Source organism: Euprymna scolopes, chromosome 16, assembly GCF_053919585.1.
Source record: "Euprymna scolopes isolate OS-2025 chromosome 16, ASM5391958v1, whole genome shotgun sequence".
In the NCBI taxonomy this organism is placed as follows: Eukaryota; Metazoa; Mollusca; class Cephalopoda; order Sepiida; family Sepiolidae; genus Euprymna; species Euprymna scolopes.
The window spans coordinates 62505008-62532135 of NC_136497.1; positions in this window are offsets into that span (position 1 = coordinate 62505008).

Sequence of the window (27128 nt, forward strand, 5' to 3'; positions counted from 1 at the left end):
TTTGTCGTGGGTAGTTACGTCGGGGAGGTACAAGTGTTTGCAGTTCGTCAGAGCATTCACCATTGAAGTATTTGTAGAACAGGCAGAGGGATGCAACATCTCGTCGATGGGACAGAGGCTGAAGCCTAGATGACAGTTCAGGACCTATCAGGTTGGCGACTCTCTTTTGGACCCTGTCCAGGAGCGAGAGACAAGAAGCAGATGCACCAGCCCAGATGTGACAACAGTACTCCATACATGGGCGAATGGTTGCCTTATAGAGGTATAGGATACTGTCAGGCGTAAGTAGTTTTCTAGCACGGTAGAGGGAGCCAACCTTCTTTGCAGCAGCCTTGGCAATGCTCTCAATGTATCTATTCCAGTTCATATTCCTTGTAAACGTTAGGCCGAGGGGGTTAAAAGAAGTACTTTCAGGTAATGTGTTCTTGGCCATTGTTATTGGTGGTAGAGAAGGTTTCTTGTAGTTATTGAAGGAAACAAGCTTAGTCTTAGCAGCATTGAATGTGACCAACCATTTTTGTCCCCATTCCACTACGGATTGGAGGTCATCCTCTAGTGTTTCTGCCATTTCCTTGGATATGTGTTCATTTGTTTTCCCCTCATATCTGTTATAGAGAGTGGTGTCATCGGCAAATATACCCATCTCCGAAACAATTTTATCAGGGAGATCGTTTATGAATATCAGGAATAATAGAGGTCCAAGGATAGACCCCTGAGGTACTCCCGCATTTATGTCGTATTGTTTGGATGTACGACCATCGAGGACAACTTTGATTTTTCTATTACTTAAGAAGGATTTAATTACATTATGAATTCTTCCAGTGATTCCATATGATCTAATTTTCCTTAGAAGACCATCGTGCCATACCCTGTCAAAAGCCGTAGATATATCGAGGGCCACCGCTCTACCCTCCCCTGTTTTATCCAATGAACGGTATATACGTTCAGAAACTACAGTTAAGATATCTGCTGTTGAACGGGCTTGCCTGAATCCATATTGTTTGTCAGTCAGGAGTTTAGCAGCTGTTAGGTGCTGGACTAGGGCTTGATTAACTAAGGACTCAAATATTTTGGCGAAAAGCGGGAGGAGGCTAATGGGGCGATAATTTAGTGGGTCACTTCTTTCACCAGAATTCTTGAAGACTGGTACCACAGAGGCGGTTTTCCAGCAGTCGGGAAAACAAGATTCGTTAAGGCATTTATTGTAAAGTTTGGACAGAACTGGAGCAACCTCGGCAGAGCATTTTTTTAATAGCACAGCCGGGATGAGATCTGGTCCACATGCTTTTGAGGTGTCTAGGTTTTTTTATAATAGCATGTACCTGAGAAGGGGTGATTTTCAAATCGTCTAGTGAGGCGTCTGTTCGCAGATGAAAATCAGGGAGTGAGTGGTGTACCGAGTTCAGTGTGGAGTTTGAGGTAAACCGACTGGCAAGCAGATTAGCCTTGTCAGTTGCCGTGCAAGCAACCTCATGATCGTTTGATAGTGGAGGAATAGTTGACTGTCCATTATTTACTACGCTGTTGTAGATTTTCCAAAAATCCCGGGTTCCTAATTTCTGTGCTTCGATGCGTTTTCTGGTGGTTTCAGAGTAATCTGTCTTAGCTGTATCTATCACTCTCTTACAATTATTTCTAGCTTCTATAAACTTCTGTTTATTTGAGCTGGACTTATGTCGGTTGAATCTGCGGAACGCATGCTGCCTTTGACAAATGGCAGCTGCACAAGCAGAAGTAAACCATTGGAGGGAGTGGCGCTTGCTATAGAATTTCCGTGCGGGAACATGTGCTTCAATAGCAGTTTTGAACCATTCAGTGGTCTCATTTGCACACTGTTTCCCTGGAAGAGTAAAGATATTTTGCGATGGGGCATCTCTGATGAGCTCCCTGATGGCTTCCCAATCAGCCTTTTTGTAATACCTCGTTGTTTTGAGTAGTGGGTCTTCAGTTTTAGGGCGAGAATTTAGGCTTATTTCTACCATTATCACAGCGTGATCAGCATTCTTGAGTGGGCTGTGGGCATTTGTTGTACAGTCATTGGGAACCGTTGTCAGAAAGCGATCTAGAAGTGAGGCATGTTGATCTTGCTGGTCTGGGAAACGTGTCGGAAATGTAACCAACTAAGATAGGAATTTTATTATCATTCAATATTTGAAACTTCTTGCGTTCTCCGTCTGGAAAAGATATTGTGTTGAAAAATGGCATTGAAGCTGCCAATTTTCGTTGTATTAATATGCTAATAATTATGGGACTAAATGTTTTTCCACGGAAGATGTCGGCTATGTGATGTCCAAGAGTGTTTAGAGGCTGTTTCTTTTAGATGGTCATTTAATTATTTTTATATTATCCAATATCATCCAATAATATATATATTTAAGATAATTGCGAGAATGTTAGGCGACACTATAATATATGTACATAGAAATAAAGTCGGAGTTACACTGTGCGTGTCAATTAGTGCCCATTTTTTATTGCAGTTTTGTGAAGTTTTACATTATCTTGACTAGTAAATAAATCTGTTGGTTGGTGGTTAACGACTCGGACTGACGACCTGAGTGTCCCAATTTTTAATCCAGTTTTGTCCACAAAAATAACTTTCACTTAGGATGTTGGCAACCTTCACGTAGTCCCTGATATTTTTCTAGAAATAATTCTGACTAGGTAAATATCGGGGAAACCAAAAAATATAATCTTCAGATTCATAGGAGATGATGATGGTGGTGGTGGTGATGATGATCATGATGCTGATCATGATGATGATTTAAAATGTGCATTATTGAATAATTAAATTATTTATTGCGTTTATAAGTCTATATATTTGCATTATAGTTTTTTTTATAATTATGTTTACATCTTTTTATATGAATTTTATTTTGTTTGCGAATCTGTCAGCGATTATTTCGGATGCTGTTATGAATTATATCTATTAATTCATTAAGATGCCTATCCTTACATCAATTTTTTGTCTCATCCTTTCTAATCCATATATCTACATTATATTCATAACGTTTCTATATTCTGTTTACTATTATGAACATACGAATTTTATATCATAGTTTTATACTAATACGTCGCATAATGCGTTTTCTTTAACGGAAGCATAAAAGTCTCTCATATACGAATCCATGAACATAGATTTTGTTTTGTATATTTGTACAATGTTAAAGCACTGGAACGTTGCCAATTTCATTTTTCAATTCATTTGTTTTTGTAAAATGTGTTTATTGCTTTTTTTTTAATATCACGTTTTGTCAAGTTTAATAATGGAAAGAGTTTTATTACATGAAAGGGGGCAGATCCGAGTAATTAAATGAACAACGTAGATGAGTTTGAATATAATATTTCTTAAAAAGAAAAAGGGTAAAATCGAACCGAGTATTCAAAAGTTAAAAGTGAATACATTTTGCAATCATAGGAATTGTTTTTTTTTGTGTTTAGAAATAATGATAAACCAGAGGTCAGAGTTAGAACAATGAAAAAAAAACAGTTTAGAATTTTCCTTTGTGTAGTAGAAAGCGTGTTAAATACATATGAATATGTAAAATCAATGTGAGAATATTCAAGTGGTTGGAGCACGTTTTGAGTACACAAAGAAAGAAGTTTCCAATATATTCGGTGAGTCAGTTTTAGTCAAGGCAGAGAAGAGGTTGGAAGTCGGAGTGGAGAGACAGCAGTGGAGTTAGTTGAAACACTTTTGGAAGCGACCAGAAAGGGAACACAAGAAAGTGTAGAAATCTAAAGGCAGTTGAATTCCTGACCATCATATCATCCAGCTGGGAGAATAAACTTCATCATATATTTTGTAAACCTGTGTATTTGTTTTGTCATCTTTCAACCATGAAAGGTAATGCCTATCATATTTGTAAACGAACTTTATATGTAATACCCTTATAAAAGTGTTGTCTGTTCCCACTGTTATGTAGCAGGGGCACATAATGGAAATGATGCGGAGTTCATACTGGCGCACATATATAACGGTACTCATCTAATACAGACATAACGATAGTGATGATGAGGGAGAGAAGACATTAATATATATTACAGTTTTTTAACACATATTAGAGGAGAGGGAGATACCTCACTTATGATGATGGTGAGGAGGACACGAAATCCTAGAAGGGTTAAACAATGTTCATTATAAGATGATAAACGCAATTATCTTTCGTTCGTGATGAAGGATGACACAAGACAATAGTTACAACATAATGATGACTTCTTTATTCATCTGAGCGACCGGTCGATGACCTCAGGAATTCAAACTTGTATCTACATGGTTAATCTTCTACCCTTCACGTCTAAGGGACTCTCCTCTGACTATGTCAACTCTTAGCTGATCAACTCTCAGACTGACTCTCTCTGGCTGACTAACTAAGATCCGAACCCATATTATCATATATGGAGAAATGTCCTTTGTCTATGACGTCAGAAATGTGTTTTCAAACGTGACTAAATTTACGTGGATTTACATATGTTTGTCAAACACACTTTTGACAAACAAAAGAATCGTCATTTCTAGTCTAACCTATTTTAAACAATATAATTTAATTAGCATTGTTCATTCTTTTACTGACATATTTAATTTCTAAAAGAATTAACAATAGACTTGATTTCTAACATTCCATTGCTTAACTTTACTTACAGGGTTCGATTCTAGGCTTATCCTAATCTCATTTTCACTTATCTAATATTCTTCTTATTTACATGGAAAGGAGACAGCCCTTTTCCATGTAACACCATTATCATCAATAATGCATTCCCCTTCTCCATGTTTAAAAGAACTGCATTTCATGTATCTTCTAATATATAGAAGCTATTATTATTATTATTATTATTATTATTATTATTATTATTATTATTATTATTATTATTAAGAAGAAGAAGAAGAAGAAGAAGAAGAAGAAGAAGAAGAAGAATTGTCATCATTGTCGTTTTGAAACTTGTAACATGAATGTTGCATCCTCTGTATAAATGACATTGCTCGTTATATGGCACTGGTATGTACCTGTCAACAGACTTCCATATGTACCCGACTATATAATAGTTTTTGCTATGAAAGTATGTCTTGCAACGTAATTGAATATTTTATCGTAGCTATGTGTTTTATTCTGTCATATAATTTTTGTTTATTTAATTTAATTTGGATCTTTATTCATGGTATATATTTAAATCATTTGTCTTTTGCTAAAAGTAGGGTTTTCTTATCATATATATTTAGTATCGATTACATTATTCATTTCCAAGTGTGTCGGCTTTTCATAAATATATTATTCGTGTTGTGTATAATTTTGTTATGTCTTTTTAATAATGAATTCATTATTCTGCGCCCGACCTCGTACAGGTATTTTAACTAGTAAGAGAGAAACACAATTTCACAGATGGTTTTGTGTGTGATAATGTTTCGGGATGCAAATGTATCCAGTGGCAAAATAAATTATGATTGCATATCTAGTTTCTATTTTGAAAGATAAGGCATGCGAAAAGTTTTGCAGAATAAATCCCATGATAACTGATTCCACAGACATTGGAATAATCAAGTCAAGAACTCCGATCACAACTTGGTTTGCTATATGCATGCATAATATGTAGAAATAGATCACAACAAAATCACGGTCTAAAGTTGCATTTGAGCTTTGATTAGGAATTATTTACCAATAGTAATGTGGTCTACATTGTTTCTGAAATGTTTAGATGGGGATTAATAAGTCGTATTATTTGGATTATTCAGATTAATGTTCTCATCTTGAACGATATGATCATACCCTTTCGACGGATTCAGCTTTCGATTTTCTTCTGGTGTATCCTGTAAGATTTGGGAATCTTTCTCTTGAACTTAGGAATCTGTACAGAATTATTTCATCCACATGGTTACTTGTTCGTGATATGTATATATATATATATATATATATATATATATATATATATATATATATATATATATAGATACATATATAGCAAGTAATAAAATATATATTGCGATTAAACTACACTGAATATTCCGCGTTTCATCCACTCTAGGATTGCTCGGGCTTAAGCGAGTATTTTGTGAGTGTCTCGCGTTTTTAGATAGTGCGCCAACACGGAAATATATGTATAAAGAAAGCAGCTTCGCGCTTTTAATACATGCGGATGCATATTAATTTGCAATAACAAAATCAGTTATTCCTTTTGTTGATATAAAAACAAACTTGCTTCTGTTGTAGCAGTTTACAAGAATTCTAGCGAAAAAAACTAACCCACTCAATTATCGCCCCATCAGCCTCCTCCCTCTCTTCGCCAAAATTTGTGAGTCCTTAATCAATCAAGCAAGCACTAGTCCGCCATCCCAATGACAATAAAAATTGACCTACAGTATGAATTTCGAAAAGCCCGTTCTATTGCAGATATTATAACTGTAATCGTCGAACCTATATACTTAGCACTGAAAAAGGCAGGTGAAGCTAGGTCGGTAGATCTATACATATCTAAGGTATTTGACCGGGTTTGGCACGATGATCTTCTCATGAAAATCAAATCGTATGGTATTGCTGGACGTATACTAAACATAATCACATCCTTCTTAGATAAGAGGAAAGTCCAATGTGTCCTCGCTTGTCATACATCAAAACAACATGATATAAATGTGGTTGCGCCACATGGGTCAATACTTGGACTTTTATTATTCCTGATATTTATAAAATGACCTCCTTCAGTAAATTTTCTCCGAAATGGGGATATTTGCTGATTACACTACGTCATATAACATGCACGAGGGTAAAACTAATGAACACGTATCTAAGGCAATTGCAAAAAACTCTAGAGGAAGACCTCCAGTCTTTAGTGGAATGGGGCCGTAACTGGTTGGTCACGTTCAATGCTGCCAAGACTAAGCTTATTTCCCTTAATAATTGCAAGAAACCTCCTAAACTACTGATTGTCATAGCTAATGATACACTGCCTGAAAGTACTTTCCTAGAGCTCTCAGGGTAAACATCCACAGACAACATGTATTGGAACAAATAAATTGAGGCAATTGCGAAAATACTGCGAGGGAGATGGGCTCTCTACCGTGATAAAAGGCTACTCACAACTGGGAGTACCTTGTACCTCTATAATGCATGGAGTATTGGTGTCACATCTGCCACTAATCTCTCACTTCTAGACAGGGTTAAAATAAGGAGTCGCCAAACTAATAGGTCCTGAACTATCAACTAAACGCTAACCTCTGTCCCATCGCCGAGACGTGGCGTCTTCTGCCTGTTTTACAAGAATTTCAATGGCAAGTGATCTTCAAACTCTGAGCACAAGTACCTCTCGACGAAAATACTCTCGACAAACTCCAACAACGTAGAGATCCTTAGATGCCGTAAAACCTTCTAGTCAAATAGATTTTGCTTCAAACTGCCGCACTTTGGAATTCCCTCTCGGACCCCTGCTTCACTGACTGTACTGACATGCAGACATCTCGCTGCCAAACTCCATAAATAGTATCCCTGCAAATCTGATTCCAAACAGTAGCCCCTCTCGACTAATTGAGCCTGTTGCTTGTTTGGGGTGAAATGACATAAATAATATTTAAAAACAACTAAAATGTCGCTTATTTGACAAATATTAGAGCGTGCGGTTATGGGGAGAGAGACGGGGTGGAGGATATATCAGCAAGTAATACGTAGATGGCTTTTCATGAGTGTTGTTATTACTGAAAGCGTTTAGATTATGTACGGATGCCCAGCAGAAAAACTGATCATAATTCCATATTTTGTTTCTATCCTGAAAGCAAAGGCTGTCGGAAACTTTATAAAATAAATCACATGATAACTGAAAAGATTAAGAAACAATAGCATAATTTAACAAAGAGTTTTGTCGCAACTGATGATGCATTTAAAATATGCAGTAAATAATAGAACAAGTTCAATATCACCTTGAATTAGAAACAGTCAGTTTCTACGGAATTTTTATGTGGTGTCTGAACGGATTTAAGGCCATCTTACTTCATATGCCAGTACGTGGTGTGAATGGAGTTATTTTTTTTGCAAATTATCCCACTTGTTGCTGTTACTTGAGGTAACACCATTTGGAGAAGATGCAACATTCGTCGTAAATGCCAGCGAATACTATAAAATTTTGAATATTTAGTCAGGGTTTACTTGCAGGGAAAAGTATTCTCATGCCAGGTTTTCCTGAGAAACTTCCATAGAAAAAGACCTTAGACAATCGAGGACAGTGCCTAGTAGGAATTCAGGTTCTCTCCTTTATGTATATGTGCATGTGCGTAGAAAACCTGGATACCTGGCATTACCCAAGATTGAATGAGGAACCTAATGTTCTTGTACCCCTAGATTCTAATACTATGTTAATGTTTTCACTCTTATTTTGTATTTATGGAGTAAAATTAAACTGTTGAGTTAGCACGGGATTGAGTAATGGCATATTTAATTATAGTGATATTGTAACATGTTAGAAGTTCATCTTGAATTTATATAGTATACTTTATATTATATTATATATTCAATATTACACTTTATATTTCATTATATATATTTAATATTATACTTTATCTTATATTATGTATATTTAAGTATATATTATATTATATATATTTAAGTATATAACATTTATTGTTCATAAGTTATACTAGTTAGCACAAAAACTGAAAGCTTCAATGTGTTAAAAGAATGTAATGTTCGAAAGATTTTATAGAAACACATACAGAAGATAAAAGAAAAGGATATTCAAATTGATATCTATGTATGAGGATGTATTTAGATAATAACAAGATTGCATCAATGAAATTTGCATTAAAATTGGTTAAGTCTTTAAATTCATCGCTGGCATGTACATCTGTACATTGGGGTAAAGAATAGTCAGATCTATAGACTTTTAAAGGATTTGGCTAAAAGTTCTTATGAAAAAGGTTTTGCAGAAGAGTTGTTGATTTTTATAAGGCTTAAGTAGATTGTAAATTTAAAGTTTAGACGTGAAACATTTCGTTTAGCATTTATATCACAAGGTATTTTTTGCTTTTTGCAATAAAAAAATTCGCATGAAACTATACATCTCGCGATATAAACGCCAAGCCTAACATTTTATCTCTAAACTTTAAATTAAGAAAATCTACTTGAAAATATTAATATATTTACACAGGAAAATATGAATATCGAAAACAAAACTAGATAAGCGATACGTCCTTGTGATTTAAAGCTAGGTATAGTTACCATAAAAATTAAGGAAAATCACCGATGTAATACATAACTAGATCGTCATACAATGTGAAGATAATAAATATAAAGTGAAAGTTGAAAACGCGCACAAAAAATTAAAAGTCTGACTCACAAATTGCATTAGTAATTCTCCATGGCGCAGAAATCCTGTCATCAGAATAATATGTTTATTTTTTATCTTTCTCTCTCTCTCTCTCTCTCTTTCTCTCTCTCTCTCTCTCTCTCTCTCTCTCTCTCTCTCTCTCTGTACATGCGACGGGGTATCGATTATCCACGTCAATTTTACCATCTATATAGTAGGAAACATTCTACTCTTTTTATCGCAACGAGAATTCTCCCATGCAAAATAAGGCTTATTTGCATAAGTGAATTATTGTTATCGCACAAAATAACACAATTCTCTCTTGTAAAAAAAAAAGACTCTAAGTTCAATACCCGATGAATGACACACCGCAGATTCTCACTCTTCGTTCCGACCCGGATGATGGCAGCTACAGTCAGTGTAATGAACTGTTCTTGAAATGAAATTTATCCATGAATTCAACAGACTGGATGATTTTTTATTAAATTTGTAATATAAATGTCATTCTAATAATACGCTATGTATAATTTAATTTGATTTAGATTTAAAGGTGAACAAAATACCATAGGATCTGCATTCCTAACGGACAACTTATTTTATTAGTAAATTGAAAAGTATATATATTAAAATAATAGAAAGTGTAATACGTAAATTCAGTATGAACCTTTAACCTGTTACGGGATTGCTATAATTGCATATGCCATTACCCAATCACGTGTGTACCTCAACAGTTGAATATTAATACATAGATACAAAATAAGAATATCGTATTAGAAGCTGGGGAACAAGAATATTTGGTTCCTTGTTCAATCTGGGGTAATGCTGGGTATCCATGTTTTTTACGTGCACACACACACACAAACATAAACACACATATTAAGAATAGAACTTGAATGCCTACTAGACACTGTCCTCGAGTATCTAAGATCTCTTTGTACAGGGGGGTTGCCTAGACAACCTGACATGAGGATACTTTTCCCTGCAAGTAAACCCTGACTAAATTTCAAAATCACATAGTATTCGCTGGCCTTTACGATGAATGTCGCATCTTATTCAAGTACTGTTACCTCGAGTAAGAGCAAAAAGTTAGGTACTTCACCAGACACGAGAAAATCTTGTCCTGGAATCCAGTTTGATCACGAGACCACAAGAAAGGTCTACTATAATATATTTAAATGATCAATATGGGAAAGGATAATGGTGTTCTCAACTTTTTTACAAACTCAGTGCTTGAGGCGTAAATAAGAACTCCGGAATACACGAATATCTATGTATCTTATACATGGATCAAGTGTTAGCCCCCGAAATAGGATCCCTAGATATCTAATAACTTCGACTGAAGTTTAATGAAACAAAAAGGTAGAGAGTTTGGCTATTTACTATACGACGCCATCCTAAAATGTTTTTGTTTATGTTTTTTCATGATATCCTGGCATGAGGATTCTTCGCCCTTTAAGTAAACCCAGACTTGATATTAAAGATAATATGGTTCTGAACCTAAATAAGATTCCCTCGACACATCTACATAATAACATACATGGAATGGTGCAGTTTTGTTTTTTTTCAATATTACTGCATGTAACAGTACTAAGATGAATGCTGGTTCTGTAATCATGCCAAACCATGAATAAACATCAAGAAAGAACTAATCACTTTGATTGACAAATTGACAATTTCACCGATTTCGATGAAAATAGAATTGTTGTACATTCGTTTATCTTTATTCAATCCCGGACAACGTCGCATATCCCAGCTAACATCGTTATAAATATGATATCAAGAAACGTTGTTTTATTGAAAAGGTATTAATTCTTAAAATAAAAACTGAGATTATTTTAATAATATTTTGTTTATTCATACCATTGTTTTAATCTTGAATGGGCCTTCTTAGATTCTTGAAATTCTATGAAATATCGAAAGATACTCATTCTTTAATCTACTAACCACGACTGAATAAAAGTTTAATTTGTAATTATATTCTTAGTACAGAAACTTCAATTTCCAGAAAATATCAACGTAGTACTTACATTCGTTGTGGAACTGATCTTTGTGGACAAGAGCACGTGATGCGACGGATATGACACGCACCTGACGAAGCTCGGGCCGAAATATTGTGCGAATAATATCCAGGCTGAAGGTAATAATCCGAATAATCCAACTGTTATCTTCTCCACTGCTGTACTAACTAATGGTTTGAGATAGAGAATGAAGCTTTTTTTTTTATTACATTTTCACCCCAAACAAGGCAAATTGCCACTTTGGTGTAGGGGGCTACTATCAGGGGCAAAAACTACTGGGGTACTATGTAGGGATTTGGGCAGCAAGGTGTCGGTTCACGTTACACTTGAACTTCTGCACGTCAGTACTGTTGGGGAAGCAGGGACCTGGAATGGAATTCCAGAGTCTAGCGGTTCTGGGGAAAGAAACTATTGAATAAAAGCTCGATTATCTATGCGTCTTCTAGAGAAATCAATTCTTACCACAAAGAAAGGGGCCTTTTTGAGAACTTACTAAAGTTAAATGGACAAAAACTAAATGTACCGATCATAAAGATAAATGATAAACAAACAATTAGCTTTAATAAATCATATAAGATATACTTATTTAACCGACATTTTCAGACTCCTTTTTCCGTGATTCCAATAAAGTGTAGATCTCATTATTTTTCACTTTTTGGTTTTTTCATATCTTAATATACGAGTTTATTGATCTCCGTCGATATGTGCGCCTTCTTTAGATATTTTATTGATCAAACAAAACTTGTTGTTTGCTGACTTTTTAAGATTTTTATCAGGTCACTTTCTTTTATACATTTTCATTAAAGAATGTTGTTTTTGTTTTCATCGTTTGTATCTTGTTAGTGTGTTTAGTTACCATTATAGTTATTCCAGGAAGTTATTTCACGTTTTGAAGCAATTACTAAAACCGTATGTCTATCTTTCAATAATCTCTGACTCTATTATTTGTTCTTGTGACACGTAAGGTGGTTTCATAACTCCTTTAATGACATTCACACTTTATGTAAATGTTAATTTCAACTATATTCTCGGCGCGGTTCACGTTGGCCGAACGGTTTGTTCCTTATTAATGAATTCATAGAGTGTTCCGTGGCCGAGTTCGAATCTCCCGATCGGCGGTTATCATGACGCCCTCCAAAAGATGAAGCGTTAGTGGCTGGTGATATAAGAAAAAAATAATTCTAGTAATAATTATGTTTGCCTTTTTAAGAACTGCGTCCTTATTGTTTAGCACTTTATGTGGAAATGAATTAACTCCGTCAAGTAAGCCCACGTGCGCAGATCCTGATGTTAAAATGTTGGATTCTTTGCGATTCTATTTTTCACTTTCATCTTCAAGTTTAATATCCTTTTTGATCTATATGATTCTATATTATCTTTATTACGTTACTTCTCTCAAGCTTTGAGGGTTTCAAACTATGTGCTGTCCAGCAAAATTATAGTAGTTTATATAAATATTATTTTGCTAACTATTTACCTGTGAGGATAAATGTTATTCTTTGAAACTCCATTAATTAAGGATTTTTTTTTATCTGTATCTCTTGTTTAAGAAAAGTAAATGTTGTAAGACATAATTTACATTTAAGGCCCCGTTTCTTGGTGTTTTGCCCGATCCCGCATTTTGCTAATCCCTACCCTCTGATGAGAAGGAAATTATTTCTTCGAAACTCCGCGGATTAAGGACTATCCACTTATTTAGTGTTTCCTTATAAAAATTAAATATGTTTTTAACTCTTTTTCAAAGTGTTTTTTAACATGTTTTATTAACTAATTGTTCTTATACCTCCCCCCCCAAAAAAAAAACGGGCTCCAACTCTAATTACGCCCAGTTTATTAGTGTTTTGTCCGAATGAAATGAAACTTTAGTCATAGCTAGTTCATTATATTCAAAACATCACATCAAAAAACTAGGGCCTTTGGCCTTTTTTCTCCGTTCTACAGCATATGTTCTAGATGGCTTCCATTTGTTTTTTTTTGGGGGGGTCACCTTATATATATATATATATATATATATATATATATATATATATATATATATAATATAATATAATATAATATAAAGCTGAACGTCTGTATGTGTTTGTGTGTGTGTCTGTGTGTGTGTGTGTGGTCACCAATAGGCTCCTATATGGTTGACTATTTTAAAAAACTGATTACATATAATGATAGAAGATGTATCGAGGATCAGGAATGGGTATATTTGATCTGGCAGAACAGTCGTTCATAAAAATTGTGGGGTCTGCGTTCGTGCCTGACCCCCAAAGTATGGAAATAAAAAATGAAAAAAAAAACGTTTACAAGTGTTTTTTATATAGATGTAAATAAAAACACTTTGATAAGTATGTTTCAACTTAAATAGAGATGGTATAATAAAATTCTGGTGTCTGCGTTCGCGCCTGTACTCCATGGAAATATGGCACAAACTTTAACAAAGACGTTTCATATCGATTTGCATAAGTATACTTTGATAATTATGTTTCAGTTCGAATAAATATGGTATAATAAAATTATTGGGTGTTCGTTCGCGCCTGATCTCCATAAAATGTAAATATGTCACAATGTTTAACAAGGTTTTTTAAAAGGGGTGAGGGTCGACAATAACACCTCAACTTTAATCTTAATTCACGTTTGCTTTTATTTATTTTGGGGGGGTTGAATCATATTGTGTCGAATGAATTCACCTCAGAAATTCACGTTCTTATTAAAGTGAAAGCAAAAAAAGTCGGAACTTTAGACATTTCTCGACACAAATTTTGCATAACTCTGTTTTTTTCTTCTCCACTTGCACGTGGCACTCTTTCGAAAATTGATAAATAGATAAATAATAATAAATAAGAACGTTACTTGTTATCGTGTCAAAAGAAGGAAAAAATCCTGATCACGTGATTACATGTCTTTTTAAAAACATTTACATAACTTTTTATTTTTATTTATATATCTGTTTAAGCTTTTTTGTCAGTGTACTAGAAGGAATTCAGTTGATTACAACCCTTTCTGCGTGTTCTTTACATTACAATAGTTAAACCCTGAATCCGACGGCGCAATACTGCACCGTTTAATACTGTCAAACTTAAACGAAGCTGTTCTGCTTGAAAAGGGCTCCATTTACTTCTTATTCATATTAATATCGATTCTTTGTTTTAAAAACTAAAGTAATTACGTGTTTACTTTTTTAATATCTCATTTTGCTGTTTCGGACTATTTCACTAAAGTATGTAAAGCTTCATTATTTTTCAAAACTGTTTTTGTTTCTTTGTTTTTCGATATTTCGTCGATATTATTTAGTAAGAGTGTTTAGCAGAAAAGCCAACAAACGACTACCCGAAAAAATAAATATACAAGAAATAAATGTAATATTGTCAATAAAAGTTCAGTTCTGAAGGGTTACTTTAGATGATCTGAAAAAATGACAAATATAAAAATTAAGTTTTTTTTAACCATCAGCTTTTCTAGGGATACCTTATATATATATATATATATATATATATATATATATATATATATATATATATATATATACATATTTATATTTGTCGTTTATTTTTTCAGATCATCTAAAGTAACCCTTCCAAGGTCATCATGAGTCGATACTGTACCGATGAGTGGACATTTATCGTAGAGTCATATTTTCGGTTGAATGAGTTAATATTAGAAACTCAAAGAGAATTTCGATGAAACTTCAACACAAGAAATTTACCTACTCCCAGTGCAATAAAACGTATAGGTAGCTCCATTTCATGAGCAAGAGTCTGTATCTGACCTCCCCAAATCTGGTAGACTCCGTACGGCAAGAAGTGATTAGAATCGTCTGAGATTAGCAGAAAGTGTGGCCGAGGATCCATCCACATCATTAAGAAGGAGATCAAGTCAAATTGGGGTCTCTCGATCATCTCTTCACAAAATACTTCATGAAGAGGGCAAATTTCCATATAAAAGTCAATTGGTGCAAGATATATACAAGGTGTCCTAAAGGAAACTGATGGTTAAGAAAAAATCATAACTTTCTTAATTTTTTATATGGCGTAATGGAAAAATAAAAAGGTATTTGCAGTCTCTCTTCCAATTTTCGGATTTAATCATGTCAAATCACACTTCAATTCCTTTTGACGGATTGATTGTTGCTATTTCTTCTGATGAGTTAAGGGCATAATAGATTCACTGATTGATATAATAACTAAGTTATTGATTTTGCGCTACGAAACAGATACTGTCAAGAATTGTAGAAGTCAACTGAATTTAAGGAATAAATTATAAGATGGTCAACATCATTAATTTTGGAATATAACTTTTTTTCATTTATTCTCCCTCTCTCTCTCTCTCTCTCTCTCTCTCTCTCTTTACACACATATATATATATATATATATATATATATATATATATATATAGTAAGCTAGAAAATATATTGATGTTTATGGAAATTAAGCTACACAAAGGCGTCTGTGCTTCATCCTTGTTTGTAATCGTCAGGCTAAAATGGAGTTAATTCTGTGTTACTGAGTGTTTTTATATGCTCATATGGTGTTTAGTTGTATTTATCTTAGCAATATTTAGTATTAGATAAGTATTTATCTATTGATATTTCCTCCCACAGTTTAATATTATCATTAGCCTATGGCAGAGTTTCTCTCAAATGTTCGACTGGCCTTTACTTGACGTTTTCTTTTGTTTTTTTTTATAAGGGTGAGACTTTCTTTTTATGAGTGTATTATGACGCTTGTCTGCTTCGTATAGTTTTATTTTTATGTTCGCACTATTCCTTGCTTTATTAGGTGTTGGCTTAGGTTAGTTGTTGTTATTATTATTATTATTATTATTATTATTATTATTATTATTATTGTTGTTGTTGTTGTTGTTCTTCTTCTTCTTCTTCTTGGTCTTGTCGTTATTTACCTGAATAAATATTTATCCTATATATACAGTTGTTTACTACTCCTACATTTTTGAGGACCTTCTATAGCTTATACTTCAAACATAAACTACACGAGTCGTCTAAATTTCTTGATGTACTGGCCTGTCGTACTGATTTTTACTCGATTATTGACAAACGTCCGTTTTCTTTATGTTCACATTAATGGGTCGCAAATGATGTTTTATTCGGCATTTTTATTAGTAGATGTGCTTTTATCGTCATAATATCTTATTTTAAAATCGATAGATGTCTGACCCATGTGAACTTCTCTTTGCTTGGCTTTCTTTGGTAAATATTGTAGCTTAGCAAATTATGCTTTTTTATTAGGCATTTTTTTAAGTGGACCAAATGCACGAGTTCTACTATTAACTTTCTTATTTTATTGCTAATAAGGATATATTGCTCACTTTTAAAGCATTACTGTTATTATTTTTTCACTACTGCCCTTATTTAGTAGTTTCATATTGCGTGCTGTTATTATGATTTCTTAATTTGTGTAGAAACTATAGGATAGTTTTAAGTTAGTTTTATTCACTAGTTCGTTCAGGGGATTAGTTACATGGAAGTATTTTTCGATGTAATTTTAAAAATTTTACCAAGTTTCGTTTTTAGTATTTGATTATGATTTCTGTTTTTAATTGTATTAGGATTATTGGTTATCGTGTTGTTTGTATTTTATTTTTGATATTATTATACCAGCTACTTTTAGAGATCTGTTGTAAATGTATAACTTCTTAAATACATTCTGGTTGCTGAAGGTAAGAGTCAGTGCTGAGACTATGTTCGATAGCTAAGGATATGGTTTATGATTGGTGCGGGTTATTTTATATTGGATTAATATGTATATCGTATTAGTGATATTGTTTATGTATGGTTCTTACATGTGTTTTTTTTTATTTAGGTTGAATTGAGTTATTTTTGTGTTTTTAAGTACGTCTAGTATAAGGCCTATTTCTTTTCATTTCATACATATTTTCATGATTTTGTTGAACTCCTTGATTACAGCCAATCCATTATCTTTATATAGGGCAATATCTATATTTTCAAATATATTTGTGAGTGGCCAACTATTTCCAGAGCACACACACACACACACACACATCTATCTATCTATCTATCTATCTATCTATCTCTCTCTCTCTCTCTCTCTCTATATATATATATATATATATATATATATATATATATATATATATATCTGTCTATATATATATATATATATATATATATATATATATATATCTTTATTCGATTGGCAAAATTTTAGAATAATTATAAAAAAGTGAACCATATCGTAAATTCAATCAACTAAAAAATGGAAACCGGGGTGAGGAAAAGAAAAAAAAAATATATATATATAATGGGGCAAGTTATATGTACAATTCAATAAAATAAATAAGTCGATTAAAAAACGATCGTTAAAATATATATTTTTTTTTGTTTTTTTAGTTGATTGAATTTACGATATGGTTCACTTTTTTATAAATATATATATATATATATTAGAGATAAAAATTCAAAGTAAAATAAAATAAAAAACTTTATTACATCACTAGATCAACTAAGATTAACATTTTAGCTCATGCTATTTCAAAAAGAAATACTTCTCATCAAGAGGAGAAAAAGCCACGCTTATATATCTACAATAAGCCGGTTTAACGATATTAGCTTAGAAATGAGATAGAGAAAGATTATATGCGTACAACAGTGTGAAAGAATTTTAAAATGTAGGCAGAAAAAAAACATAGAAAAAATGGGGGCATATACAGGAGAGTGGGGAAATACTAGATTACATATAATAAGCAGTAGAAAATAAATAAAATCAAAAATCAAAAGTAATCTAAAATTTAGAAAATTATCCAAATAAGTCCGTAAATACGACTAGCTAAAAAAACAACAATCTAGCTGATATCAGCGTAGATCCTATTTCGATGCAACTTTGTGTGTAGTTAGAAATCTAGCCTAACATGGTTTTTAGCTTTCATGGTTAAATTAATAATGCTGAAATCCATGACTGGAACCAAACTTTGTCAATTGCGAGGTTTCACAAAACATGTAAAATCGACTACAGATTTATATTCATTAAATAAATCTTAGCTTACGCGTAGGCTAATGCATCATTCCACACAAAAGAATATGTGATTTCCAGTTGAAAAAAGTAAGTTTTTAATTTGTAGTTAATAATTCTACAACTGAAGCCTTTGACCTCATTTTCTCATTGCCAATACAGACTTGCAAACTAAAGTAATGAATGTTTTAATTAGCTGGCATTACTTTTGAGCATCACTCGCTGGCTTTCTTCTATCTCATACAATAATGATATCATATATACTCTGATATGGTGCTTGTGCGATACGAATATTATAGGACAAAAATAGTTTCGTAAGCTCCAACCGCATTTCTCCTGGAGGTGCATTGTTTAAAGCAGGATGTATTAAATTAAACAATGTGAACGTTGGCTTCGGGTTTTTTTCTTTTATTTTTTTCTTTATTGTTAAAAAAGTATGTAATTTTCCCCTTGTGTCACTCAGACAGGGAACGTAATAGCGTATAAAAAAATTGTTGGTTGTTTTGTTTTACGGCATATCAACCCTTTTCGGATTATTAAATACTGAAGTCGGTAATTTTGAAAAAAGAAAGATGTTTAAAGTTCTTAATATGTTCAAATATTTATTCATAATGTTTAGTTTGGTTGTTTTGTAGAGAAAAGTGTTGTGTTTTTTTGTGTTTTTTTAATTTGCCGGACATGATTGCGTTTTGTAAAAAGAAAATACAATAGTGACACAAATGTTTGGTGCATTTACTTCAAGAAGTTGATATCTTCACACACTCTGATCTGGTATAATGTGAGTATATGATAGAACCATTGCACTTACAGCTAAACAGTAAAGTAAAACAAAATAATAAAGTACAAAAACCAGTAAAATACAAAGAAAAAACAGTAAAGTCCAAAAAGCAGTAAAGTACAGCAAAACAGTAAAATACAAGAAAAACAGTAAAATACAAGAAAAACAGAAAAGTACAAGAAAAACAGTAAAATACAAAAAACAGTAAAGTACAAAAAACAGTAAAGTACAGCAAAACAGTAAAATACAAGAAAAACAGTAAAATACAAGAAAAACAGTAAAGTACGAAAAACAGTAAAATACAAAAAAACAGTAAAGTACAAAAAACAGTAAAGTACAGCAAAACAGTAAAATACAAGAAAAATAGTAAAATACAAGAAAAACAGTAAAGTACGAAAAACAGTAAAATACAAAAAAAACAGTAAAGTACAAAAAACAGTAAATTACAAGAAAAACAGTAAAGTATAAGAAAAACAGTAAAATACAAGAAAAACAGTAAAGTACGAAAAACAGTAAAATACAAAAAACAGTAAAGTACAAAAAACAGTAAAGTACAGCAAAACAGTAAAATACAAGAAAAACAGTAAAGTACAAAAAACAGTAAAGTAGAGCAAAACAGTAAAATACAAGAAAAATAGTAAAATACAAGAAAAACAGTAAAGTACGAAAAACAGTAAAATACAAAAAAAACAGTAAAGTACAAAAAACAGTAAAGTACAAAAAACAGTAAAGTACAGCAAAACAGTAAAATACAAGGAAAACAGTAAAGTACAAGAAAAACAGTAAAGTACAAGAAAACAGTAAAGTACAAAAAACAGTAAAATACAAGAAAAACAGTAAAGTACAGCAAAACAGTAAATTACAAGAAAAACAGTAAAGTATGAGAAAAACAGTAAATTACAAGAAAAACAGTAAAGTATGAGAAAAACAGTAAATTACAAGAAAAACAGTAAATTACAAGAAAAACAGTAAAGTACATGAAAACCAGTAAAGTACAAGAAAAACAGTAAAGTACAGCAAAACAGTAAAGTACAAGAAAAACAGTAAAGTATAAGAAAAACAGTAAATTACAAGAAAAACAGTAAAATACAAGAAAAACAGTAAAGTACATGAAAAACAGTAAAGTATAAGAAAAACAGTAAATTACAAGAAAAACAGTAAAATACAAGAAAAACAGTAAAGTACAGCAAAACAGTAAAGTACATGAAAAACAGTAAAGTATAAGAAAAACAGTAAATTACAAGAAAAACAGTAAAGTATAAGAAAAACAGTAAATTACAAGAAAAACAGTAAAATACAAGAAAAACAGTAAAGTACATGAAAAACAGTAAAGTATAAGAAAAACAGTAAATTACAAGAAAAACAGTAAAATACAAGAAAAACAGTAAAGTACAAGAAAAACAGTAAAGTATAAGAAAAACAGTAAATTACAAGAAAAACAGTAAAATACAAGAAAAACAGTAAAGTACAGCAAAACAGTAAAGTACATGAAAAACAGTAAAGTATAAGAAAAACAGTAAAGTACAAGAAAAACAGTAAATTACAAGAAAAACAGTAAAGTACATGAAAAACAGTAAAGTACAAGAAAAACAGTAAAGTACAGCAAAACAGTAAAGTACAAGAAAAACAGTAAAGTATAAGAAAAACAGTAAATTACAAGAAAAACAGTAAATTACAAGAAAAACAGTAAAGTACGAGAAACCTCACTCAAGTATTTGTTGTTTTTCACTTAAAACAGACCAAGGCAGCTGTTAAAAATAAGTTAAGATTGTATTTTAACCAGTAGAACAAACGATCCGAAGTAATACCTCAAAAAGATATTAGTTAGTAAACTATAATTAGAAAATTAGGAACGTGCACAATTTTGTTTTCCTTAATAAGCATCAAAAGCAACATTCACCCTCCCAAGCCTTGCCACCTCTCTTTGGGCTGAAGTAAGTCCATTGGCAGCTGTTTGATGTGCCTCGAACGAGAAATGCCTACGAGGTTGCTCAGGCAGTATTTCAAAGGCCAGAGTACTCCTTTGTTGTCATCGATCGCTTTACTGTTTCGACCTCCTCCCGGCCTTGTGTCACATCTCCCTGAGATAGAAACGATGTAAACACCATCCATTAGATGAAATCCTACATTTCTGGGCAATGATATAGTAAAACTAGTCTAATTTTAATTATAACAATAACGTCTCATATTAATTAATTAAATGTTTCACCACCACCCCTTAAAATTGCTGAATTTCGATCACAGACATATCACCTGTCTAGCACATCATTTTGCCCGTGCTAACATTATGTATTTATTCGATATTGTTTATTTTGAGTGAAACTCGCTATTTCTAACAAGAAAGCAATTCCGTTATTGGTTAAAACGACAGGTTCCCGCGATTTTTTGTCTATATTTTTTTCTATTTCGTTTATGTTTGTAAACAAACTTATGAATGGCTTGGGGCCATTTCGGTAATTTTTACAAACAAGAAATTAATCAAAATAATAACTGTCGAACTTCAGATAGATAAGTAAACAAATGAATATATATATATATACTACAGGGTGCCTACAAAACCTCCTGGAAATTGATTTTTCTACTGAGTTACGCACGCATTTTACAATGTACTGATGTATTTTATTTCACTCGTATGTTTACTTTATCTATGGACTAAACAACAATGTAGTGACAAGGGTCGTATATCGAAGGGCTAATACAACTGACTGTACTGAAATAATGGGCCTCAGAAAGTCCAGATCTCAACGTTATATAGTTTATCTCTCGAAGCTGACTGTTTCGTCAACTTCCATTACAGAAAAAAGAAGCGTGGCAAAAGAGTCACATTTTCAAATATCAAAGGTTTTATTCAACATAAGAAAAGCAGAGTATATCAGAAAGCACGAACGGCGAATGAAAGAAAATGGCGTCCCACGGTCTTTTTATGAATATAAATCTCGCGAACAAACGCGAGATCACGTATGTAAAACAAGCGTATCCAAACAAGTATACATTGGCCTGCATAGCAGGTGCTAAATGAATAGAAAGAAATTGGCATAACAGAACAACTTCTGGTACATTTTTTATACTACGCGTAACGGACGAAACAGAGATTCAATCCTTAAAAGCTATGTTGACGAAACTTGAAACAATATCTCTCTTCAAGTCATTCACAGGGTTGGTGGAATTTGTGATGGATCATCTCCGTTATTGTGCAGTTATTCAGTAAATAAGCACAGTGAATATTTCATCTAATACTTGCGGCTTTCTTATAGATAGTTAATGCTTTTATTGTCAATAATTCTTTTCTGTTCCCGTTAATTACATATATAAAAAAAGGTTCGGTTCAGTATTGACAGACTATGGATACCCACCAAATAGTGCTTGCGCGTGGGATTTTTGTGTCAAGAGTTACGCAATTTTCAACCGCACCTCTCCTGAATCGACACTGTTTTGATTCCAGTGGCAAGTATATAAGTTCAGGACGACTGGAAATAACGCCGAGATGGGTAGAGAGCACATACCGCGCGGTATTCTATAATAGTCACCCATCTAGCACTGACCAGGCTCATCGTTGCTTACCTTTGGTGATCTGGTGAAAACCGGCGTGTCAACGTAATTACATATGTACTCGTAAAAATAACCGTATTTAATTTCATGCATATGATGATGAACGAACATACGGTACATTGACCTCACCCTCCTCAAACGAAGACTGAGAGGATGGATCATGACGAACGCTAACTATTAAAAATGAGGAATTAATGTTCAGACATTAATTCCTTAGAATGAAATACAACAGATAAAACACTAACAACAATCTTGCACTTAAGAAGATAAACATCATTCCAGTGAGATCAACTATTTAATCTACGAAAATATTGCATATATGCCAGAAAATATTACTGTAAAAACTTACATCCGAACATAAACAGAATGCTAATTTATTTAAAGCTGTTTATATAATAAATATGTAAATTAAGAAGACCTAAAACCCCTATTCGTATTTGCAGTTATATATATATATATATATATATATATATATATATATACACTAGTCTGAGTGCCCGTCGTTGCCCTGGTGTTTGGAGGTGTTAGTTGAGCAAAAAAAAAGAAAAGAAAAATTGCGAGTGCTAAAAATATGACAATAGTGCTGAAATAACTTAGAGTATCTCGTTAAAATTACCAATATAAAAATATGCCACGAACCAAAAAACAAATCCTGGGTAATCATTAACGTGGTTTTAGTCAATGTAAAATAGCAGGACATCTTTCAATACCACTTTCTACTGTTAACAGGGTGATCATACGATTCACAAGAGTGAACAATGAGCGTCAAAATAGGTGGTTGCAGACCTTCTGAATTAACTATTCCTCTTGTAAAAAGAATGTTACGGTGGATCCTGATTCTGATATTGCAATATAAGTTACTGTCAGTCCCAGAACAGCTATAAAGTAGCTTTACAAGCCGGGATACTATGCTAGAGCTACGAGAAGGAAACATCTTCATCCCGCCAATATCTAGCGCATAAAATATTGGGGATATGAGATGGCGAAGAGACTTATGAGCTTTTGGAAAATGTCATTTTCTCTGATGAGTCACGTTTTTGATTATTTTCCGATATTGGAAGGGTATTGGTTTGGAACCTCCCTCAGCAATAGTTCGACTTAAGAAGACTGCATCCAACACTGAAACATATGGGTTTTGTTTGGCTATAGTATAGTGTGTAATTTGGAATAATGGTCGCTCAGACCTGGTGGCGTTCAGTTGAAACGTCAATTCTGCTAAATTTATTTCAATATTACATGAATACATTATATACATTTCAATATTACATGAATTACATTACATACCAATATTCTCAAGTGATACAATAAACCAAGTTAATTTCCTATTTATGGAAGACGGAGTTCCTTTTCACTGGGCTAGATTTATAAACTTCCATGATTAAGTCAGTCCCCGGATATGAATCCAATTGAAAACCTTTGGCGCATATTAGACCAAAACCTTCGCAAAATAGAAAGGAAGACATTTTCTAAGCCTGAACTTTTAGCATTATTGTATGAGACATGGGAGGAAATTCCTCATGATATTTTCAACTGCTCAATGCTACACTTAGAAGGGTCCTAGCATGAAAACAACGATGGAAATGTCGACCAAGTAGTAGTTATTAAATTTGTGATCATTTATTTTTTATCTTTTCTTTAAATCATATGTTTATTGGAATAAACTGTTTCTGTGGGTGTCTATTCTTTTCTATCATGTCTGTATATATATATATATATATATATATATATATATATATATAAAGTGATCTTGTTTGTATATGTGCACAACGGTCTCTACAATAATCCTGTCTCAATGTTTAGTACACGGACTTTATACATCTTGTGAGGGAATCCCCCTCCAAATGGACTGTTCTATCCATTATATAAACCATAGACCTTTTGATCCCAGGTGTGGATTAAACACCAGAGCGACCCTCGCCTGCTCGATAACGTTTACTACTCTTTTCAGTTGTAACCTTTTTACGTTGTTGTTCCAGTAATACATTGTTTAAACTCTATTCCGTTGTTCTGTTTTCTTTGTGGCTTATTGCAAGCCATAACACTGGCGACATTGGATTCGGAGAACGTACGCACGTTTAAAAACAGTGTTCTAAAAAACTAAACACTGACGATATTGGATTCAAGGAGAATACTAAAACCGAAACCAGTAACGACATTGAAAAAAAAAAATACTTGGGTTGAAATAGTATTCTAAAAATACTAACGACGTTAGACTCAAATGTTATCAAGCCTAATGAAGTGTCGAACATAACACTTGCAACTGAAAGGTTCACGGTAACTAAAAATGGCAAAAAAGGGACGATTAACGGTTATCGAAAAGGAAGGCATTATTGCTGGACTCGCAGAAGGATTGTTCATCAAAGATTTAGCTATAGAGATGGAAATGGGATCCAAGAACTTTGCCCTCATTCGTGAATAACCCAACACCAAATCCAGAAAGGATAAAGGCACCAGGAGAAACCTTTCACATCGTGATATTCAGAAAATTCGTAAGGGAAGTCAACCGAACCCCAAACAGCACCAGTGCTCTCATTTTTGCAAGAACTGGCATCGCTCCAAGATCCAGACACGCCTGATATAATGTGTTGAATGAGATGGCAAGGAACATTAAAACTATTCCAAGGCCTTCATTGAGTAAACAACGTAGGGAGAAACGAATGGCTTGGACAGAGAATTGCATGAAAATCGATTTCCAACGTGTCCTATTTACAGATGAGACCCGTGCTACTCTTGACGGTCCGGATGGATTGGCCAAAGTTTTAAACTCGAACAGAACTACAATCTCTTACAGAGTTCATCGCCAACAAGGAGGTGGAGGCATCATGTTCTGGGCGGGAATCATTGGGATTAAGTTGGTTGGACCATTCCGAGTTCCTGAGGGTGTAAACCTTACCAGCAATGCGTCCACGGCCTTTTTGGATAAACATTTGTCACCATGGCTAGATCTACCATTGTACCATTGTCACGTCGCTTTCAGATGATTTTTTATGCATAACAATGCACCATCCCATTCTGCTAGGTCGACTGCAGCCTTCCTTGAATCTATAGCCTTCTTTGGAGAAACCCTCATGAGCTGGCCACCGTGTTCTCCGGATCCTAACCTCATTGGACATCTCTGGTCACTATTGAAAAGAGGTGTTTATGAGGGAGGAGAGAAATTTACATCAAAGGATGCTCTGTGGAGGAAAGTAGTTGATGTCGCCAGAACCATAACTTCTTTTTCAGATAAAACAATTGACTTTTTCGGTGAACAAAAGGTTGTTTAAAGTTATTAAAAAATGGTAGATATAGCGATAAATAATTCACTTATTTGAGGCTTAGCACCTAGGATGTGCTTTTGTTTATTATTCTTTAACACAAAATATGATAAAAAGTTAAATTTTCATGATTAGCCATTGTATTTTTGCCCTAATACAAGATTTTAAGAGACTTGCAATAAAGCGATGGACAGTAGACATTCCCTGATAAAGAATTAAATGTCATACCTTCGTGAATATCGCATCAATTTTTTTTTAATTTTGGGAAATAACTAACCTTAAAGCAGTCATTTGATTATACAATTTTTATTTTTTTGTGACATATATTTAGTGAAATATTGATATTTTACTAATCTGCAATAAAACGTTTGACGCACTTATATATATATATATATATATATATATATATATATATATATATATATATATAAACTTGTAAATAGTTCTGACTTAATGATATTCAAGTAACTTCATAGTAACTCTATGTAGTTTACGGCGCTGATGATGAGGTGATACCGACGCCGGTTAACGACACTGTATGCCGCGTTCGTGGACCTTTTGATGCAGTAACATCACTTATATCGCGGATGTTGCAATGTTTATATAGTCTATCATGTGTAACTTCACTTCTTGTTAAAGGAAGAGATTGGCTAAAGTATTTATGGCCCTTTTTAACAACAAAAAAGACAACAAAAAAATCTTGAGAAGTTTTAAATAAAACCAACAGCGTAGAAACCATCATTTAAATTTCGTTCTATTAATACAACAGATAAACGTATTTATTCCTATATATATATTACAATTAGACTGTGACAATATCTATGTAAACTATAAAGTCCATCCCTCCTCACAGACCATGGGGCTGAACAATTACTGTCAGAGATATGTGGTTGGAAATCCATTCCTGTTATGTATTGCCCAGATACGCAGCGGTATGAGGGCCGTAAACCGACTAATCATGACCTTTGTAAAAAGTATAAACGTCTGATGCAGTAACCGGAAACTTCAAATTGTTTTTCCTCGCCTCAATGGATCTGCAGTTAACATGATTTTCTTACAACTTGTGATTGGAGACCGCTACTGAATTAGTGCTCTAAAGATATTTCACACATAACTTCATGTTCCTCTCGCAAGGTTTGAAAACGTCTGGTGTGATATCCGCATGAAATGACATTTTCGCGTCATTTTTTGGCATATTGAACCGTCAGAATCTTGATGACGAAAAATAAAACAAGCTTTCCCAATGTACAAAACGAGTACAAAATGTAC